This window comes from Heptranchias perlo, chromosome 17, assembly GCF_035084215.1.
Source record: "Heptranchias perlo isolate sHepPer1 chromosome 17, sHepPer1.hap1, whole genome shotgun sequence".
Lineage (NCBI taxonomy): Eukaryota > Metazoa > Chordata > Chondrichthyes > Hexanchiformes > Hexanchidae > Heptranchias > Heptranchias perlo.
The window spans coordinates 5,275,867-5,289,096 of NC_090341.1; the positions used below are offsets into that span (position 1 = coordinate 5,275,867).

Sequence of the window (13,230 nt, forward strand, 5' to 3'; positions counted from 1 at the left end):
ACTGTATTTGCATATTTAATTAGCACGACGTCTGACGTCATGGCGCCGTGCGAACGTTAACGGACACGAAGCGTTACGCTTGGAGCGTTCGAAGATGGGGCGTACGTATTGCAATAAAAGATGGTTTTGTCGCCTAAAATATGCGACGAACCTAGTCCAGTAATTATCTCTAACGGGGTAAAATTAATTTGAGAGGAAAAAGAGGTGATACGTAAATGACTGGAAGGAATAGGAGCGATGAACGCTCAGGTCCCGCCCCCGGAGGGTGGTGATTGGCTGTTGCCAGCGTTCGGCTTGTCGATTTGAAGCCATTTCGCTATCTGATTGGCTGGTTGCCTTGTCAATTAACTTGGTAGGCAGGGATGATCTCTAAATTGCAGGGGTGGTAAAAGAAAGAACTTACATTTATGTCCATCCTCGACCTATCCCTGCAGCCTTTGTCACGGTTGACCACACCATCCTGCTCCAACGCCTCTAGCCCGTTGTTTAGATCAGTGGGGTTGTCCTAGCTTGGTTCCACTTTTATCGGATTGGAGCCAGACCCTCTCCAGCAATGGCTTATCTTGCACCGTTACCGGTGGAGTCCCCCAAGGATCTATCCTCCTCATCTTCCTTATCTACGTGCTGCCCCCATAGCAAATCATCCGCAGACATGGGGGTCAGCTTCCAAATATACACTGATGACACAGGGCGCTATTTTTCCATCACCTCTCTTGACCCCCTCCACTGCCTTTGTATTATCAAAGTGCTTGTCCGATATCCAGTCTTGGATGAGTCGCAGTTTCTTCCGGTGAAACATTGGAAGATAAAAGCCACTATCTTCGGTCCCTGCCATAAACTCCGCAGTCTTGCCACCAATTCCATCCCCCTCACCGGCCTTTGTCTTATGCTGGACCAGACTGTTTGCAATCTCGGCCTCCTTTTTGGACTGCAAGCTGAGTTTCTGACCCAATGTACCCTCCATCGCAAAGACTGCCAACTTCCACCTCTGTAATATCTCTTGCCTCAGACCATCTGCTGCTGAAACCCACTTTCATGTCCTTGTCACTTGTTCCGAGGAAGGCATATTAGCCAGAGAATACCAGGAGAACTCCTTTAAAAAGTTCAATGGCATCCAGCATGTCCAGGCAGACAGTGTCTCAGTTCAACATCTCATCTGAAAGATGCACCTCCAACAATGCAGCACTGCCTCACTAGCCCAGATTATGCACTTGGACCCTGCAGCAGGTCACGAACCCACAACTTCCTGACTCACAGGTGATAGTGCTGCTAACTGAGCCAAGCTGACACTTGGAACAGTGGGAATGTAACTGAGCATTGACTGAAGTTTAGCAGAACCTTTCTATGCACTTTATTAATTTATTTTTTAAATATGTTTTTTTAGGGTGTCAGGTGTGGCTCACTCACCTTTGAGTCAGAAGGTCATGGGTTCAAGCCCCACTCCAGAGACTTGAGCATAATCCAAGCTGACACTCCCGGTGCAGTACTGAGGGAGTGTTGCACTGTCAGATGTGTCCTGTTTCGGACGAGACGTCAAACCGAGGCCCCTATCTGCCCTCTTATGTGGACATAAAAGATCCCATGGCACTAGTTCAAAAAAGAGCTGGGGAGTTCTCCCCAGTGTCCTGGACAATATTTATTCCTCAACCAACATCACTAAAACAGATAATTTGGTCATTATCTGTTTTGTTGGACCTTACTGTGCGCAAATTGGCTGCCGCGTTTCCTACATTACAACAGCAACTTGCATTTACAGTGACTACACTTAAAAAAAGTACTACAATAGCTGTGAAGCGCTTTAGGACATCCTGAGGTCGTGAAAGGCGCTATATAAATGCAAGTTCTTTGTTTTATAAAATAGGCTTCTTGCCTCTCAACTGTAAAAGTTTTAACTCGCCCTACCATGGAATGGTAAAATGCGTGTTTTCCACAACACCATTCGGCAGCACCAGCTGCTTGCATGAAATGATGGGAGGAATATTGACCACCTCTCCTGGTCACCCTGATGGTCAGGGTGCGAGCATTGTGAGCAACTAGTCTGTCCGCCCTTTTGGATTGGGCAAAACTGGGCTTGGTGTCAAACGGAAAGTAAAAACACCTGTGGGGAGGTGGTGAAAAAAGTTTAAAGATGAAGATTAGAATGAGGATCTCAGCTGGGCAATGTTGCTTCTCCAGAGGAAGAGTCGATCCCTGAAACGTCCCACGTACCTATTTGATTGGCCAGCCTGTGAATCTCATTGGTGGACGCCTAGGAGCAGGTCACATGACCACAGGAGAGGTGTGGCACAGGGAGACGAAGGGGAGAAAAAAATTTAGAAGTTTAACATAGCCTAAAGTAAAACTTTTAATAATTTGCTGTAGAACTAGACTAAATTTCCTAGTGTCATGAATTTTTGGCAAAATGTATGTATATATACTTATTATTTAGTTAATTTTAAAAATTGATGCGTAATTTTTGAGCCAGGTTATAGGTCAATAGTAGTCAAGTGATCATGATATCGCTGTTAAGCAATGTTGTTGGGATATGTAAAAATTTTAATGTGTGCCTCGGACTGAGCCTCCATTAATATTGAAAAATCAAGTTGCAGACTTTAGTACCCAATTGATTATCTGGAATTTGGAAAAACCCCAATATTAAAATGCCCACAATTAATGTAAAAATATATCGGAATTTACCCTCTGTAAGTTTATGGTTTAATAAGTGATACTGCATTTAGCTCGTCTTAGAGTTGTTCTGCGTTAAGCCAACCTGAACAAGATGAATCTAGAGAATATTTTGCCAACTGCATGAGAGATTATGGAACCAAGGCGGATAGATGGAGATGAGATACAGATCAGCCGTGATCTGATTGAATGGCGGAACAGGCTTGAGGGGCTGAATGGCCTACTCCTCTTCCTGATTTCCTTCCTATGTAAAGTGCAACGTTGTTTGCATTAATTTGAGGAGATGGATTTAAGGGGTGATCTAACTTAGGTGTTTAAGATGATTAAAGGGTTTGATAGGGTAGATACAGAGAAACTATTTCCTCTGGTGGGAGAGTCCAGAACTAGGGGGCATAACCTTAAAATTAGAGCAAGGCCGTTCAGGGGTGATGTCAAGAAGCACTTCCTTACACAAAGGGGAGTGGAAATCTGGAACTATCTCCCCCCCAAAAAGCTGTTGAGGCTGGGGGTCAATTGAAAATTTCAAAACTGAGATTAATAGATTTTTGTTAGGCAACGGTATTAAAAAATATGGAACCAAGGTAGGTAGATGGAGTTAAGGTACAAATCAGCCATGATCTAATAGAATAGTGGGGCTGAATGGCCTATTCCTGTTCCTATGTTTTCTGTTGGTAGCAAGCTCCCCTTCATGATTGAAAATGTCCAGGAATGAGAACAGATAAATTAACATTTGTGGATGTATTTAAATTTGCCAAAATAAACTTTCACACTAACACTTCAAACCATTGCCATAGCAATTCTAAGTGGATAGCAGCAAGGTCTTATAGATTTCTTTAAAATGGGAGCATCTGCCTATTTTACAGAAAGGGGAAGGGAAAAATAATGAGAAAGGTGAGAGATAAGCTGAGAGACACAAATTGTGAGAGCCATACAGAGAAAGAGAGACAGAGAATGGAAGACAAACAGAGAAAGGATTAAAGAGTAGGAGAGAAAAAGTGAGAGTTACAGGAAGAGAGAGATGCCATTTTATTTTTTTAGTTTAGTCAGAAAGCAAAGTATTGGGAAGGCAACTATAGACATTCTTAAATAACCTTCCTGTTACTGGGTCTAGGGTTCTCCCCACTTGGCTCTAGATAACTCTGCAGCCAGTGTCTAATGAGCGGTGGAGACCTAATTAGGCCAGCAGTGGGAAACTTACCGGTGCCCTGTACTGCACGGTTTTAATCAGTTAAACTGCAGTAGTACTATTATGCATACTTGGGGCTATTGCCAATCTGCACCTAGATTCCCTCGGTTTATTCAAGATGGTTTTGTCCCTCCAGAGAAAGAAAATGTCCCTCATCTCATAGAATCATGCAGCACAGAAGGAGGCCATTTTGATATTGGGCAAAGAGAAACCTACCCGTGTAAATTTCCCCAGTAGCTTGATTTAAAGCATGGGTCGGACACCTGGCTACTCCAAAAAAAAAATCTTTCCTATACTGAAGTAATAAAGTGGGAAGTGTAGTCTATTGACATTGTCAGAATAATGTTAAATGTTATTGAGGAAGTTTTAAACTGCTAATGAAAAGCAGCCTGAGGTGGATATTTTGTGTATGGCATCATAAATGGGGAAGTGCTGGCCCTACAACTGACTGTCCCCATTCATGGTGACCATGAATGATAATGAACCAAGATGGAGTTAAGATACAGATCAGCCATGATCTGATTGAATGGTGGAACAGGCTCGAGGGGCTGAATGGCCTCCTCCAGCTCCTAATGTTTCTACTGGGGGAGGGCGGGAGGAAGAGTGTCAGAATTTGGACTTTCTTGATAGAGAACTGGCAGTCGGGCCAGATCAAAGACACAGTGGTAGGGGAGGCTTACTTTCGACGTCCGTGATCATAGAACCACCTAAAAAGCAAACGATAACAGGCCTCACATACCAAATTAATGCTAATTGGATTAGCTCTGAGAACAGCTTTTGCCATCTGATTTGTCAGTCAAAGCACCCGGCTTGTACCTGCCAAACTCCCCATAGCCCCGAGCACCAGTACTGCACTTTTTAACCAACAGCTTGAGACAGTCAGCATGATAACACTAGTTAGAACAATCACATCACCCTATATTTAAACTGAAGCAATTGAGAAATAACTATACATAATTTGCAGTGGACAGAGCTCAGCTTCCATCACGGAGAGCCCTCTACTCTTAAAGACTTGACCAAGGCTACCAGTCGCCAGTACTTTATAACAGATTAATAAGGGGTGACTGAGAAACATAAGCAGATGTACAGATACCTCACTTTGTAACATTTAGGATCAATGGAGTCAATCATTCAGATAGTTTCCCTCACAGTGGCTCTGCATGAAAAAGCATCTCTTGGTGTGGTTCAGAGCACTACAGATCAGAAGAGACTTGGGTACAATTCCTGCGCTGTGCTGAGTTTGTTGATCTCAGCCGTAACAGCAGCAGAGGTGCTACTTCTGGCCTCAGTGGACTCGTGCTAGAGAAGGGAAAATTCAGCCGGAGTTCTTGTTGCCCAGAAGCTCCCGTTTGATAGTTCTTACATGTGGGTGCTGGGGGAAGACAGGATTGGGCTTTGCAGTCATACCTCCAATGGTGAAATAGCCCTTTTCCCTCTCACTCCGATGCTCGCTGTCTTGGTTCACGTGTGAAGAATGGTCACATGGATAAGCTACTGGAATGGACTTGTGGGCCCGTTGCCCGGTATGGTGTCAGCCGTGGCTCAGTGGGTAGCACTCTTGCCTATGAGTCAGGACCCACTCCAGAGACTTGAGTACATAATCTAGACTGACGCTCCCGGTGCAGTACTGAGTGAATGTTGCACTGTTGGAGGTGCTATCTTTCAGATGAAAGGTTAAACCAAAGCCCCGTTTGCCCTCTCAGGTTGACGTAAAAGATCCCACGGCACTATTTCGATAGAAGACCAGGGGAGTTCTCCCCGGTGTCCTGGCCAATATTTATCCCAAAACCTAAAACAGATAATTTGATCACTATCACATTTTCTGATCGTGGGTTCTTGCTGTGCACAAATTGGCTGCTGCGTTTCCTACATTACATCAGTGACTACATTTCAAAAGCACTTCATTGGTTGCAAAGCGCTTTGGAACATCCTGAGGTCGTGGAAGGCGCTATATAAATGCAAGTCCTTTCTTTTTTTCTTATTGTTTAGAGGAGGGAGGAAAAAGGAAATAAAAATTGTCTTAAAGAAGTTATTGATTAGAAGCACCATGGTTGGGATATGTTGCTATAAGTCTCTACCCTGATCGTGATATTGTGGAGGTGGGGGGAGAATAACCTCTCCACAAAATATCTGCTCCCAGGCTGCCTCTAACCAGCAATTCAAGAGCGTAAACAGAGCAACAAGCAGTGACTGAGAGTGCAGTTATACAGCCATATTCCCATCAATGCAGTACGGTTTTGGATGTGCATCAATTGCAAAAATGTTCCAATGGAACGCAGTCGACTTCTGAGCACAACGAAGCTGTGAGGCACCAAAAGTAGTATAACTCCAGTCTGAGAGACACTGGCAAGTTAACAACTAATGTTCCCTTGCTAACGTTTGAGTTTATGGAACATAGTTTTCCCTTTTAATTACTATATTCCATAATTTCAATTTTGCACATTCGGCACATTACAGAACACAAAAAGGAGAAGGAAAATGACAAATTAAATGTTTTCTTTTCCCAAATTAAAATGAGAGGATTTCTGCGGCTAAATACCTCAGCAGGTGAAGGTATCATCCTCTTCACGGTAACTGATTGGATGGCGTCTTATCCCAGATGAAACTTCAGGCATAAGGAAGATAGATGGAGACAAGGCTACAAGAGAATCAATATTAATTTCAGTGATTTGCGCTCTTGAATATTGCAACAATTTTTTTTAGTGCCAGCCTGTGACCTGAAAGTTACATCCGCTTCACTTCCCTTCCCTTCCCTAACTACTGTTTTTAAAATGCATTTCTTTTTACAGTACCCATGAGTCATCGAGATTTAGGCAAACTCAGCGATAAACCATTAATATACACCTTTTTTCAGAGTATTGACTAAACTGTGATGATTAAGCCTTACATAACTGACAAGTTCATAAGAACACAATAAAGAAATAACTTACATTTATATAGCGCCTTTCATGTCTTCAGGACGTCCCAAAGAGCTTCCACAGCCAATGAAGCACTTTTGAAGTGTAGTCACTGTTGTAATGTAGGGAAAAATGGCAGCCGACATGTGCACAGCAAGGCCCCACAAAGAGCAATGAGATAAATGACCAGACGATCTGTTTTGGTACTGATGTTGGTTGAGGGATGAATATTGTGCAGGGCACCGGGGAGAATTCCCCTACTTTCCTTTGAATTGTGCCGTGGGATCTTTTACATCGACTTGAGAAGGCTGACAGGGCCTCGGTTTAATGTCTCATCTGAAAGACGGCACCTCCAACAGTGCAGCGCTCCCTCGGTACTGCACTGAAGTGTTGGACGAGATGGTGTGCTCAAGTCTCTGGAACTGAACTTGCACCTATCATCTTCTGACTCAGCGACGAGAATGCTACCAACTGAGCCACCGCTGACACTTAACCAGAGTGGGAAAAAAACATTCATCCCATCAATCCCTCTCCATCCAGAGTATTTATTTCTAATTGTTCTATCATGGACTTCCCTCCCACACCACCTATTAATCCCCTACTTTAGGGAACATAAATTTCCTTCCCTGACCTCCCCTTAAAAAAAATCAAAGCCGCGTAGTTAAATGTCTATGACCTCCAATCCTTCTGAAAGGTGCCAGTGACCCTGAATTAACTACATTTTCTGGAAGTTTGTTTTATATGTTGACTAGTTTGAGAAAATGTTGAAGGAAATTTCTGTGTCCCTGAGCTGACCAGTTTTGTTCAGTTTCAGCTGTAATGTGACACTGAGACGAACACTAATATTACAGTAATAAACCTACTGTGACATCAGAGAACAAACTACTGAATATCTCGAAGACACAACTTTACACAAAAATTTAAAAAACAACCTACCTGTCCTCACTTATTCCCTATCTTCTTCATCTTTACTTTCATTTCATTGAATTGTGCCTCTGTCCAAACCCTTTTTGCTACTTATTTAAAATCTTTCTCTTGCTTTTCCTTCTTTTCTCTTCCCACTCCTGCTATCTATTGTGGAGATGTGAGTCACTTTTTATCCCTTAAAAAATAGAGTTTTATTTGGGTGAAAACCGGCTTTTAAGGCTGGTTTTCCAGCCAACGAAAAGCTTAGATTGGGAAGATTGGTGTGCTTATATTATGGATGTGACCAGGTAAATCCTCGATATGGAAACTCTTTGGTAGCCCCCGAAGCCTGATAGCAGTGCTCTGACCAAAGGAGTTCCAGGGACTTAGAAGCATAGGGGCAGAAGCCCCTAGTCCCCACACCTGAAGAAATAATGTAGGCTGTGAATTATTGGCTGTAAAATACTTTGGGATGTCCTGAGGACGTGAAAGGTGCTATATAAATGCAAAGTATTTTTCTTTAGGCAAGGGACCATTGAATATACATATATGTGTGTGTATGTATGTATATACAAATAATATATTTTTATAAAAACGGAACCATCTCCTCTCTGCCCCTTGCCCCTCCTAATTAGGGCTGCCACTTACTCATATCGGCCCTGTTTTTGCCCAGTCTGCCTAGACTACTTCGACGATGCGAAGTACCTTACTCATCGTCCAATTGATAATGAACTTCCAATCTCCTGCCATCCAGGAGATGCTGCGTTTGGCTGGTGTGCTTTGAAAATTTGTAGGCATTGCTGTATTTTATACCGTGGGCAACAGCTCACTCCATGTGGCCCTTGGTCAGGCGTGAGCTAGCAGGTGCCCACGAAACTGTACCCCAGCGAGAGTCAGCACCTCCAGGAGAGGAGGAAAGAAAATTGATGTTAAAAAAAAAAGAAAGAGGTTGCAGCTGGGATCTCAGCTATAATCTGGCTTTGGGCCCGGCCAAGGTGGCCATCCACAGGCCCAGGTTGGACGCGACCTGTGGGGGTGGTCGCTTGGGCTGCCTGCCTCTCTTCCGTGGCCTTGGTCCGAGCCTGGGTGGCCCTGGAGAAGGAGCACACGGTGTCCGCCGGTAGGCCTGAGGCCTTCCTCGACCTGTGGGCCCCGCGGGGACTGGAGGACATAATGGGCACTGGGAATAATATTATTTAATTTTGTCAGTTCGCTTTGGTTCATGGTTTAGTTCCTTATTAGTTGTGCCCTTCCGAGTCAGAAGTTTGTGGGTTCGAGCCCCACTCTGGAGACGTGAGCACAAAATCCAGACTGACACTCCAGTGCAGTGCTGAGGGAGTGCTGCACTGTCTTTCGGATGAGATGTGAAACCGAGGCCCCGTCTGCCCTCTCAGGTGGATGTAAAAGATCCCATGGCCACTATTTTGAAGAAGAGCAGGGGAGTTCTTCCCGGTGTCCTGGCCAATATTTATCCCTCAACCAACATCACTAAAACTGGATTGGCCCAAAAATTGCTGTGGCACACCAACGGATGGCGTCCGACCTGCCCTTGCCTGTTTAATTTCCATGGGACCTTGCACTGAAAGTTGCTGGAAGTGGGAGATAGAAATGGCACAGCGCCCCCTACAGGGTATATGGGACCTGTGTGAACTGGGCAGGCAACTGTGTATCTCCTTAACCAATCAGATTGAAGGATTTGTTAAATGAACAGCACAGAGTCTGAACCAGGAAGTGTAAGTTAGAAATGTGAACTCATTGCCAAATCAGGTACAGAAAGAGACGGAAAGAAAGACTGGATTAAGAGAGAAAAAAAGGAAATTTTTTAAAAAATGTATTAAAAATCTCAACAGTAATTAAAACCTGAAGGAACGTGACTCCACACTTGTAATTTTCAGTGGCAGAGGTTGTTTGGCAGTAATTAACACTTATCACACCATTAGAAAGGGTACTTAGACTTGAAATGACAACTTTAGTTTAGTTCGTATTTACCATGCAAATACACGAACTTCATGCCGTTCAATGTATTTGAAGGGTGAGTCAGGCAGCGAGATGCCGCTTTTGAGAGGCTAACAACGGCCGGCGCATCTCGGGCAGCAACTTCCGCATCTGCCCTCGCCTGAAGTTGCTGTGCGATTTGCGCATAAATAATGGTGAGCGCTGTTAGCCTCACGTTATTTTGACAGCAAATTCTGGGCCATTATCTGGTCATTATTACATTGCTGTTTGTGGGAGCTTGCTGTGTGCAAATTGGCTGCTGCCTTTCCCACATTACAACAGTGACTACACTTCAAAAAGGACTTAATTGGCTGTAAAGCGCTTTGGGGCAACCTGAGGCGGTGAAAGGCGTTTTATAAATGCAAGTCTTTCTTTATATGCTTGAAAAGGAGAGAATAAAATGCAAGGCTACGGGGAAATAGCTGGGGGGGTGGGACGAATTTGGATTGCTCTTTCGAAAAGCCTGCAGCAGGCACGATGGGCCGAATGGCCTCCTCCTGTGCTGTATGACTCAAAACTGAATTTTTGAAAACTTTCCCTTGTCCCTTTCCGCCGGCGATGCAGCTGCGCACTTTGGAGACAGTCCCAAAGGCGGTGGGACGGTGGGGAGGAAGTCGCCGGCCAGCAGGAAACTGTGACTGTGCCCAGTTTATGTGGAAGGAGGCTGCGAGTCAGGTGATTTGCTGACCCTGTACAAGTCCATAAAGCAACCCGGGGAGAGAGGGCGAGGGACACAGGCAAGAGACATGATCTGCTTGAGGTGTGGGAGCGAGCTGCTAATCCCGTTCTAATTCCGCCGGATAGTCTTGCGATTTTGTAAGTGACGATCAGTTTTTTTTTTGGTGCCGAATGTGTCAGATTGAAACTGACAGAAATTGACACATTGTCTGATTGCTACAGTGTGTCTGTTACATTGTATCCCCTCTGACTGGGATCCCTTTTCACACACAACTCGCGTCAAATTAAGTGGATCTTTCTATTTTTTTGACCGTGATAGTTATATTTTAAAAAAAATCACATTCGCCTCCTTTTCAGCTCCGGGACACACGTTCTTTTTTTTTAAAAAAAGAGGAATTATCGACCCTCAGGTTGAGAAAGGCAATTTCGGCCTAGGGGGAAAAAAACAAACCCATTTGCCGACGCATCAAATTCAATGGCTCTTGAAGCTTGATCAATGTTAGATAACAATACGAGGGAAAGGATGCACTTCTTTTTTTATAACTTCCTTTTGTGTATTTAGTATCTGTTAAAATGAAGGTTGATTTTATTTAGGGACTTAAAATAGGTATTGGTGCTATTGGATCAATCGAGGGGGATAATGCGAGATAGTGCAACCCAGTGCTTTTTATACTTTCTGTGATCGTTAAAGGGTGATGGGTATAGGAAAACGCGCAGGGTTAGAGTGTGTTACAAGGCAGTAAGATATTGATAGGTTCGGGTAGGCTCAAAATCACAAGTGTTTTTTTGGTGTTATGAGAACTCCGATTTGTGCTGTACACGTATGTAAATAAGTTTTTTCAGCTTGGTGGGGGTTCTAACATTGATGTGTGTGGGTGAATGTATGTGTATATAATCTATATTTTATATAGATTATCTACTTGGGTCTATCGACATATGTCTGTCTATCTACATATGTCTGTCTATGTGTCTATCTTTCTACACGTGCACATATATATAAAATCTCACAACAACTTGCATTTATATGGCACCTTTTAATGTGGAAAAATGTCCTAAGGTACTTCACAGAGGTGTAATATAAAAATTGGACACCGAGCCATAGGAGGAGAAAAGCTCAGCCAAAAAGATGAGTCTTAAGGAGGGTCTTCAAAGGAGCAGAAGGAGGTGGAGGGATTTAGGGAGGGAATTCCAGAGTGTGGGGCCGAGGTGACTGAAGGTAGGGAGGTGGGGGTTGCACAAGAGGCTAGAGTTGGAGGAACGGAGAGGTTGGGGAGAGTTGTAGGGCTAGAGATAGGGAGGGAGTGAGTCTGTGAAGTGATTGAGAATTTTAGATTTGTGGCATTGGGGATCTGGGAGCCAATGTAGGTCAGCGAGGACAGGGATGATGGACGAATGAGAATTACATAGAATTTACAGCACTGAAACAGGCCATTCGGCCCAACAGGTCTATGCTGATGTTTATGCTCCACATGAGCCTTCTCCCACCTTACTTCATCTGTATTCAGCCGTAGAAATCCTCTCACTTTAATTTGGGGTATTAAATCTTTGTTAAAAATTTAGTTTGTTATTTTCTTTTTTGTGTTCTGTAATACGCTGAATGTGCAACATTGCAATTATGCATATAATAATTAAAAGGGAATGTGTGCTATGTTCCATCAACTCAAACTTTAACAAGAGAATGTTAGTTGTTAGCTTGTCTAGTTGTTAGCTTGGAGTTAATTTCATTTGATGTCTCACAACTTCGTTGTGTTCAGAAGTCTACTGCGTTCTATTGGAACTTTTGCATGTGATGCACGTCCAAAACCGTACTGCATTGATGGGAAAGTGGCTGTATAACTGCACTCTCAGTCACCAGGTATTGCTCTGTTTACGCTCTTGAATTGCTTGCTGGAGGCAGACATTTTGTGTAGAGGACTCTTTCCCCACCTCCCACCCCCAACCCAGCATCATGATGAGGGCAGAGACTTGGAGCCACATTTCCCAATCATGATGCTTCTAAACAACAATTTCTTTAAGACAGTTATTAGTTCCCTTTTCCTCTCTCCCCTAAGCACTGAGTAACGGACCGTCAAGTGCCCACAGCCTTCCAGTAGTTTACCCAAGTGGCCGTTCTTCAAATATGAACTTATGCAGAATTGAAGTGGGATAGGATGCAGGCAGCGGGGTTTTGAATGAGAACATAAGAAAAGAACAAAAGAAATAGGAGCAGGAGTAGGCCATACGGCCCCTCGAGCCTGCTCCGCCATTCAGTATGATTATGCCTGATCTTCAACCTCAACTCCACTTTCTTGCCCGATCCCCATATCCCTTGCTTCCCTTAGAGTCCAAAAATCTATCGATCTCAGTCTTGAATATACTGAACGACTGAGCATTCACAGCTCTCCGGGGTAGAGAATTCCAAAGATTCACAACCCTCTGAATGAAGAAATTTCTCCTCATCTCAATCCTAAATCGCCCATCCCTTATCCTGAGACTATACCCCCTAGATATGGACTCTCCAGCCAGGGAAAACAGCCTCTCTGCATCTATCCTGTCAAGCCCCCCAAGAATTTTATACATTTCAATGAGATCACCTCTCATTCTTCTAAACTCCAGAGAATATGGGCCCATTCTTCTCAATCTCTCCTCGTAGGACAACCCTCTCATTCCCAGGAATCAATCTAGTGAACCTTCGTTGCTCTCCCTCTAAGGCAAGTACATCCTTCCTTAGGTAAGGAGACCAAAACTGTACACTGTCCTCCAGGTGTGGTCTCACCAAAGCCCTGTACAATTGTAGCAAGACTTCCTTATTCTTGTACTCCAACCCCCTTGCAATAAAGGCCAACATACCATTTGACTTCCTAATTGCTTTCTGTACCTGCATGTTAACTTTCTGTGTTTCATGGACAAGGACACCCAAATCTC

The 13,230-nt window shown here is 43.9% G+C and overlaps 1 protein-coding gene across 3 annotated transcripts in view; it reads left to right on the forward strand.

Moving 5' to 3' along the window:
* The first annotated feature begins 11 nt into the window (after positions 1-11).
* Positions 12-13,230, forward strand: part of tpra1 (transmembrane protein, adipocyte asscociated 1) — a 62,759-nt gene continuing 49,540 nt past the window's right edge. Inside the window, exon 1 of one of the 3 annotated variants that reach the window (XM_067998403.1) lies at positions 12-101. The gene's annotated coding sequence lies outside the window, so the exon portion shown is untranslated. Of the gene's footprint in view, positions 102-10,259; positions 10,465-13,230 lie in introns of those variants that run through there. The other 2 variants (XM_067998404.1, XM_067998402.1) reach the window with 2 other exon arrangements.